The sequence below is a fragment of the Pterocles gutturalis genome, unplaced genomic scaffold, assembly GCF_000699245.1.
Source record: "Pterocles gutturalis isolate BGI_N339 unplaced genomic scaffold, ASM69924v1 scaffold10767, whole genome shotgun sequence".
In the NCBI taxonomy this organism is placed as follows: domain Eukaryota; kingdom Metazoa; phylum Chordata; class Aves; order Pterocliformes; family Pteroclidae; genus Pterocles; species Pterocles gutturalis.
The window spans coordinates 22,134-30,208 of record NW_010115373.1 but is presented as its reverse complement, the minus strand read 5'-3'; the positions used below and the strand labels follow the sequence as shown (position 1 = coordinate 30,208).

General features: G+C 38.0%; 1 protein-coding gene across 1 annotated transcript in view; it reads right to left on the bottom strand.

The window, feature by feature from the left end:
• The window catches only part of LOC104462992 (syntaxin-binding protein 5), a gene marked incomplete at its 3' end in the record, with an annotated part of 81,010 nt that overhangs the window by 52,549 nt on the left and 20,386 nt on the right, over positions 1 to 8,075 (bottom strand). The window contains exons 2-3 of the mRNA XM_010075159.1: positions 1,977 to 2,058; positions 1,043 to 1,143 (exon numbers count right to left, since the gene is read on the bottom strand). The remainder of the gene's footprint in view (positions 1 to 1,042; positions 1,144 to 1,976; positions 2,059 to 8,075) is intronic.

Sequence of the window (8,075 nt, the reverse complement as noted above, 5' to 3'; positions counted from 1 at the left end):
CCCTACAAGTCCTGGTAAAAAGTTTATACACAGAAATCACAGAAACAACCTCAAAAGGGACTTAGAATCACTTAGTCCTCTACCTGCCAAAAAAGCCAGTGATCTGCATTTATGTTATTCCTGAGAAATCTGTTTATAACCTGGTATTTAAAACCACAGGGTTACTCCATAACACACCCAACAGTCTGTTTTGCACTTTGCATGACATTAAATTAAACATTTACGTAAAACCTTCTAACTTGCCTCTTTCTATTGCTCCCCATTACTTAAAGCTTATTACTTCCTGCCCTGTTCAACAGAATTACAAGACAAAGGATACTAGCTGGAACGCAGAATAATCTGTGAGTTCCACAAGCATTTCATCTCTTAAGCACACTGCTCAAAAGTAGACACAGCACTCCAGTTCAGACTTTACCCATACTGGAAAAGGGCTACTTCCCAACAGAGAAGGGCTACTTGTTATTATAGAAAAGAAAACAAGGACACACATTTGCAGAAATTTAACCAACTGACTTTTAGAAATTTCATCTAAAGTATCTCCCTAGCTTGCTTTCAGCACTGTTACTTGAGTCTCAAAACTGTTAGTCAAATTGCATGTTGTTTTCAGCTTCTCTGACATACACAGGAGCTCTAACAGTGCAGAATTCTGATTTGTCATCAAGGGGAGAAAAACTTCCCATTTAAAAATTTAACTAGTTTTCCTGTTGTCTTGTTGGCACACACATATACACACACACTTCCTTATGTCTCCAAAGGAATTTTGGAACAATTGTTGAAAGTCTTCTATGCCTCCACATTTTAAAGATGGAAAAAACTCATGTTCAGCAATGCAACATGCTAAATGACAGAAAAGTCATCTCAGTTTAGGTCGCTAGAGCATCTACTCACAAGTCCTTTGGGTCCTTACAGCCTGCAACTCTAACTGTAAATCCAGTTTCAATTATTTAACAAATTTGAGCTGGACTGCATTAATAAATCTTATCTTACAATAGCACGTAGTGTGACATGTAAGGGGCAAAGCAATAAATAAAGCAATTCCTACCGTTCACGGTTAAATTTGAGTGAATGAAGTATAGCAGGTCTCTTCTGACGCAAGTTCCACAGGTGCAAGGTATCATCAGCCAAGGCACTCACAAGAGCTCCCTATGAGAAAGAAAAAGTTTTAGTCAGAACCCTTGTAACACGATATCATCATCATAGTGGAAATATACAGATAAAAAGATATTTATAAGTGTGCACACCAACATCATAGCACAGGTAAGTTCCAAGTAGTAGTAATGAGAAAACTGACGTGATCACATGTCGTTCAGCTCACTCACATTTGGTTCAGGGCTATAGTGAGGGGTGATGGGGAAGGAGAAGCTTTTTCTGGTGCGTGCACATCAGTTCCCTCATGCCCCCCTCTGTATGGAAATTAACCAATGAACTCAGCTGCTAATATCTATGTGCTGACAAAGCTAGTGAGGTGTGACTTTACTATTTGTCTGAGCTGGAAGTCCCTGTACAAACCCGGCCCCATTGAGCTCAAGAAGAACAGCACTGCTGTTACACCTCTAGAAAAAAACATATCTGAAACTACTGAGGGATCTGATCAGGGATCTTTGCTCAGCTCGTGTATAAACCAGTAACTCTGTCAACATGAAGTTAACTGCCTACCGAAACTGTTTGTACTACTGAAAATACACTTTATACTTCAGGAGATAATTTGCAGTGTTCAATTACATGAATAAATATTACTAGGAAAAACATTCTTGCTTATAGCAAAAGAGCACTCCAGAGACACAGCTATTTTCTGCAGTTAGTCATCCATTTTCTAAGATTAAAAAAGTTAATTTATTTATAATTGTTACTACTGTTTTCCACTCATGTAAGAGTCACTGTGTTAGCAATTTTGATGCTTAATGAGAAACTAAAGAAGATACACTCTATCTTCTCTGAATTATGGAGTGCATATATATATATATCATTTTACTAACCTCATTAATCAGGAACTGAAGCTGTATTACTGCAGCTCCACTGTCATGCTGGCAGTAGCATTCAACTCCTGGCCGACCAAAGCTGGAATTGGTACCGTTAAGGAATAACCGTATGTAATAATGGAAAAAAGCCAAACACCATAACCAACACTAGCACTAACACCACACTCAAACAGGTTAACACAGTTCTTCTAGCTAGTGCACTCAACATTTAACCATGTAGATCTGAGCGACCACCAAAAAAAAAATCATTTATAAACAAAGTAATACAAAGTAGTTAAAATTCCCATCTTATTTATCCCCATAGAATACAGAAATGATGTACAACCGCTTAACTTACAGTTAAAGGATTATTCATCAATGAGAACATAATGGAGAACGAGGAAGCCATTATTTTAGGAGTGTTAAATATCAGGGCTAGTATAAAAGCAAGTTAATCTAAATAAACAGCATAATCAAACTATCATTTTTCAAGTGCTAAAGGACCTTTCTCTAATTTTTAAATGCTATTTACAGATGAAAGAAGAGCTGAATAATGCAAGGCATGCTAAAAAAAAAAATCAGCTGTGACAAAGATAAAAAGATCAGTAGCCAAAATATGGAGGAGTAAATGGGAAATTATATATAATGTAATTTTCCAAGATCTCTGTATCAAGACTTCCTGGATTCACACCAACTCTACGACAACAAAAGCTTACTCGTTTTCCCCTCCCACACATAAATCAGTCTAATACTTCCATAATGAATATCAAATAGAGGAAGCAGCAACCCAGATTCTTTCAATTCTTCATACTTGATTCATTTATTAGTTGCAAAGACTCTGTACTTCAAATGTGGTTATCTCCTTTCTTCTGATATGAAATTAAAAAAAAATTCTCCAACCTCTAGGAGATAGACTAAAAACAACACAAATCCAGATGAATTACACGAAGCAGTCAGTATTCCATCATTACAGCATGCCCAGGGTTTCCGGAATACAGTGTGTCAGAGAGCTGAACACCTCTTGTTTTAAACAGGCACCTCAGTTTTTTGCAGATAGGAAATCATTCTGGAGACATGTGCAAACCAGGAAATATAACGTTCTGTCTGTAAACACTAGAAATTAATAAAACAGTGCAATTCTCACTCGTTCTGCAAGTTTTCCATTTACTGAGAAACTGTTGATCAAAACAACAGTGGATACAAATACTCTTAACAAAAAGACAGGTACTCACACTGAAGACAGCTGAAAGGCTGACGAGACTACTAGGCTGCATGCAAACCAAAACTCAAACACATCTCCTGCTCAATTTCTCAACTGGCGAGGTAAAATGGAAATAGAAGCACGATGGGAACAAGTCTGCTTCAACACACCACACTATTTTAACTTTTAAACTTCAATCAAGTTCTTCTAGACTAAAGAATCTGCGTAACATCCAGCTAAGTGATGAGAGATATACTAAACAGATGTTGAATAATGCAGCAAATTTAATACCAGCTTTCTTCCACAACAGAATTAGTAATTTAATTTTGTTCTGGTACAGAAGGGCTTAACACCTGTTTTTTTTTCCCTTATATTTTACATTCTTATCAATATGGTCCCTGCACAAAGAAGTCTTCTGTATTCCACTGACAGATTACAGTTCTTAAAAAAAAGACAGAGCTTAAAACTTAGGGGGTAGGGCTGTCCCCATAAATGGTACCTTCCTACACTACTTCCTTCAAAGGAATACTTTTAAAGTAAAATCATTGCTTCTGTATTAAATAGATTGACTCACAAACTGCCACATCGGAAAAAAGATCCCCACAAGGAACACCATGAGTTTCAGAGGAGATTTGCTTCAGCCTTGCTCATGCTTCTGCATTCACTTGAATGAACTACAGAAACAGCCAAAAGCAATTTCTCAAAGTGAAATCCAGATGTTTACAGGAACTGCGTTATTTATCTGTACTGACACAGGTAGTTTTCTAACAAAATATTTCCTCCAGCCCCTCCCCTGAACATCAGCTTCCAACACAGCGAAATGTAACCCTGGTTCCTTCACCCACCCACAGCCTATGTGGAACCGAGGTTTTACAGCTACCTCGCCTCAAAACAAGAGGATGACCCAGAAAAAACAGAGAAGCCCACAGATTCCTCAAGTTACTCCAACCTTCAGATTCTATCCCCCAACTCTTTAAGCACTTCTGATGCAAATATTTCTGGATGCACTGTTAGGGCTAGAGAGTAAAAATGTCAATATTAAGAATACTTGAACATTTCTTTAAACAAAAAAATTTCTTTGCATTTTCCAGGACACTTGAACCAGTTCTCTCTCCAGAAATCAGCAAATACACATCACTGGGAGTAAGCTTACACAAGTTTTAAACACCCAGAGCAAGTTTCTTCTTTTGACAAGTTAGTGGATGCCTCATATGCAGTTCTGAAAATAGAGTTTGGCCTATTTTATAGTGCTTACAGTTACCAAAAAAATAAAAATAGTCCTTGCAGTTAGTCCCCATTTAGTTCCTTTACCCAAGGATTATGTCATCTTCACTTTTTCACCTACTAGCTAAAACTATTCTTCTCATCTCAAATTAATATCAGCCTCCTAACCAGCATTAATCTTCTTTTCTAAAGCAATGCAAAGCCTCCCAGTTTGGAGCAGAGGGGGTATGCTGAGCTGAAAAAGCACGTCACTTCAATACTGACTGCAGAAGGATAATAATACGTGCCCGTTTCAGTACACGTTAAGCATTTCCCAACCACACAGAAGAGGCAGCATCCCAGAGAACACAGTTTGTCCAAATCCTCTACGCTTGCATTATGTGCGCTTAAGGCAAGAGCTCACTGCACTAAGCAGCGATCAGCTACCACACAGGAGTCCCCAAGACAGGCAAAAATTATAACAAACAATGACAAGATGGGCAAAGCATTTTAATTTTGTAGACAGGAAAAACTCTCTGCCGAAGTCCTAGGGTAGCTCCAGAGGAAACAGGCTGCTCTGAGCAGTTTTCTCATCAAAAACCCACCCTTCCTCCTTCACTTCCAAGCGTTTTTCCACTGTTCCTGCTTCATCCCTTACTCCACATACGAACACACAGAATAAACTAATAGCTTCTCCAGCTGTACCATCAAATATTGCTTCCATGTTTGCCATTGCCATCAGTAAATAAACCTTGGAAAACACTAGTATTCCATTGACTGAACTGCAAGTTTTTTGAAAAAAACAAGAGACAAAAGCTGTGTCTGAGAGGAGGAAGAGACAATGTCCTCATGTCCTACCACCAGTGTTCATTTTCATAACTGCTAGAAGTGCAGGTCATACATAAAAGCACAGTATCACAATAATTTAATATTGCATAATGACACCGATTTTACTTTGATTTGTGAGAAAAGGCAACAGTTCCAAAAGACTTTTTCTCCCCCCAAACAAGCTTCAGACTTAAGTTTACACTTTTTTTTCCAGACAAAATTAAAGCATTTCAATTAGTGATATGCAAGTTCTCTCTGCAAAATATTCTAAAATTATCTATAGCTTACCTACATAGGAACAACTCTGCACATCTGCCCTTAGAAGTCACATTTGAAAGAGAAAACTAAATTCCAGAACATTTATGAAAGCCTCAGAAAAGGAGCTTTTTTTTTAATTCTTTAAATTACTCAAGTAGACCTAGGAAATATCACCTTCTTCACCTGTGGTTGACCCATCTGATCCAGAAGACAATTGCAAAAACTGTAGCTATCAATTCAGTTCCTAGCATAAGTCAGCTATGTATACAGAGACACACACATAATATAAATTACCTTCCAAACCATCACCACACAGATGTTTGCATCCTCCTGTCATTACACCGCTCCGAGTTTTTACAGTACAGCACAAGACACGGACCATGTTCCCGTATCGGATTTGCCACTGTTCTAAGAGCTTCAGATTTTTAAGACAAATCAGAAACTGCAGCAACTTTTAAAATTCATTCCTAGATACTTCTCAAAACTGTAACTGCAACACCTCACCGTATTTAAACATTTGACAATTTTGACGCAAAAAATAGATTTCCAACTAGAGGAAAACACATACAACTGATCTGAATTACATACAAAGCAGTATGGGCAGTAGATTACTCACAATATTTTTCTTATGTATACCAGTCTGTAGCACCCAGCACTCCAGGACTGCATATTATACCTGCATGCTTTACTATAGCCATTGCTACTCATCAGTGTTCCACTTTACTTAATCAGACCCTGAAATACTTCTCATGGCAAAGCCACCACTTCTTTTGCACATACTATTGTATGTACTTTGACTGTGGTCCCCAAGAGTTATCGTAACATAAAAAACCCACACAATGATGGTGAGATTTCCAACTTGTACTTCAATATATAAAGACTAAAATTCTGTCTGGTACCACTCACCACTGCCAAGTCTGGATACAATCCAACAACAGATAAAAACCAAAGGCTTAATTTACATCAAGTTACAGAGTACCATAAAGTCCTGATGATGTATCTGGGCAGGACTAAAGCAGTACAAGAGCAGCTTCACACAACTTTCCTAACTGTTTGTTAACCTTACCTGCACCTAGACCTAATCAGTACTATTACACATAAAAAAGCATGATCTCTCACAGAAACAATCTCATAAAGAGCAATCTGTCAAGACACACAGCTATTTATCAAGAGAGAATTATTCAAAAAGTTGGAAAGTACTACAGCCAACACTGCCTACGAAACTAACTTTGACCCTTCTAAGAACTATAGAATGGTTTGGGTTGGAAGGGACCTTAAAGACCATCGAGTTCCAACCCCCTGCCATGGGCAGGGACACCTCCCACTAGCCCAGGTTGCTCAAAGCCTCATCCAGCCTGGCCTTGAACCCCTCCAGGGATGGGACATCCACAGCTTCTCTGGGCAACCTGGGCCAGTGTCTCACCACCCTCACAGTAATGCCCATGTATTAGAAAACAAGATAAAAGAAATCCATAAAATACTTTTGGGAGAATTTTAGACTTCATACCAATCCTGATATGGTATCATATCACTATTTTTCAACAACTTTAGGATTAGAGAGTCTCCTTCTAACGCTTTAGGCTGGCACAGCATTTTGCTGTGTTTATATCTCTCAGTTAAGCAGGTCTTTATTCTTCCCATGTCTTAGTATTTATATCTGCAAAATATACAATAATATTTGTTAACATTTCAGATCCACCTACCTAAATGTAAATAACAGCATCAAGCAAAAACAAAGACGGGCTTTAAAACTGAGATTGTCAGGTGGAAATACTATCAAATTACTGGTAACAATTTCCTATGGGAATTCCAGACAGACTGTTGCGATGCATTTACCTTCTGCCAGCTAAGGAGAGTGAGACGGCAAGAAAACTGACAGAAGGAAACAGGATAAGGAAAAGGAAGACATCGGGTACGGACAGTCAGAAGACACCAGCTGCAACTTCCATGCATCAAATATAGCACTTGGAATTAGCTGATATCTAGATACAGTTTGACCTGGTTACTTAGAAAAAAGTCAACATTACATATTATACTTGGAAACTAAATCAAGTGTCCCTAGGAAGTAAAGAACTATAACTTCAAGGCAATGAAAAATAAAATTAAACAATCTACATTCAGTTTCATTATGTTAGTTGTAAGGATAAAAATAATGCAAGACACCCTCGGAGATGAAGAGACTTAGATCCCAGTTCTGGAAGGTTACCAAAAGGTTTTTTTCCAAACATCTTCCCTTCTCTCAGAGAAGATGGAAGGTGAAAATGGGACGATAAATTGGAAGAGATCATTTACATACCAAAATATTGGCAAATATATTATTTTTCTCATTTTCTTGGAATCTTAACGTTACACAAAGTTCCTAAATATTTTTGAGAGAGCAACTGTATTGACTGTGTTTTATTTTCTTAAACTACAATGAAGGCTGAAAAGCCACACTCAGGTAGTCTATGTTTGTTCATAAAAGTATTTGAGATGCATCATCATGAAATTATTTGATACCATGCACTCAGCAGTTTTTACATCTCCTGACAGTCCTAAGAGATCATGTTTTCCTAGAAGAAAAACAAAACAAACATTCTTTGTCCTTCTGTGGGGGGGGGGGGGGGGGGAGAGAAAGGATTACACCT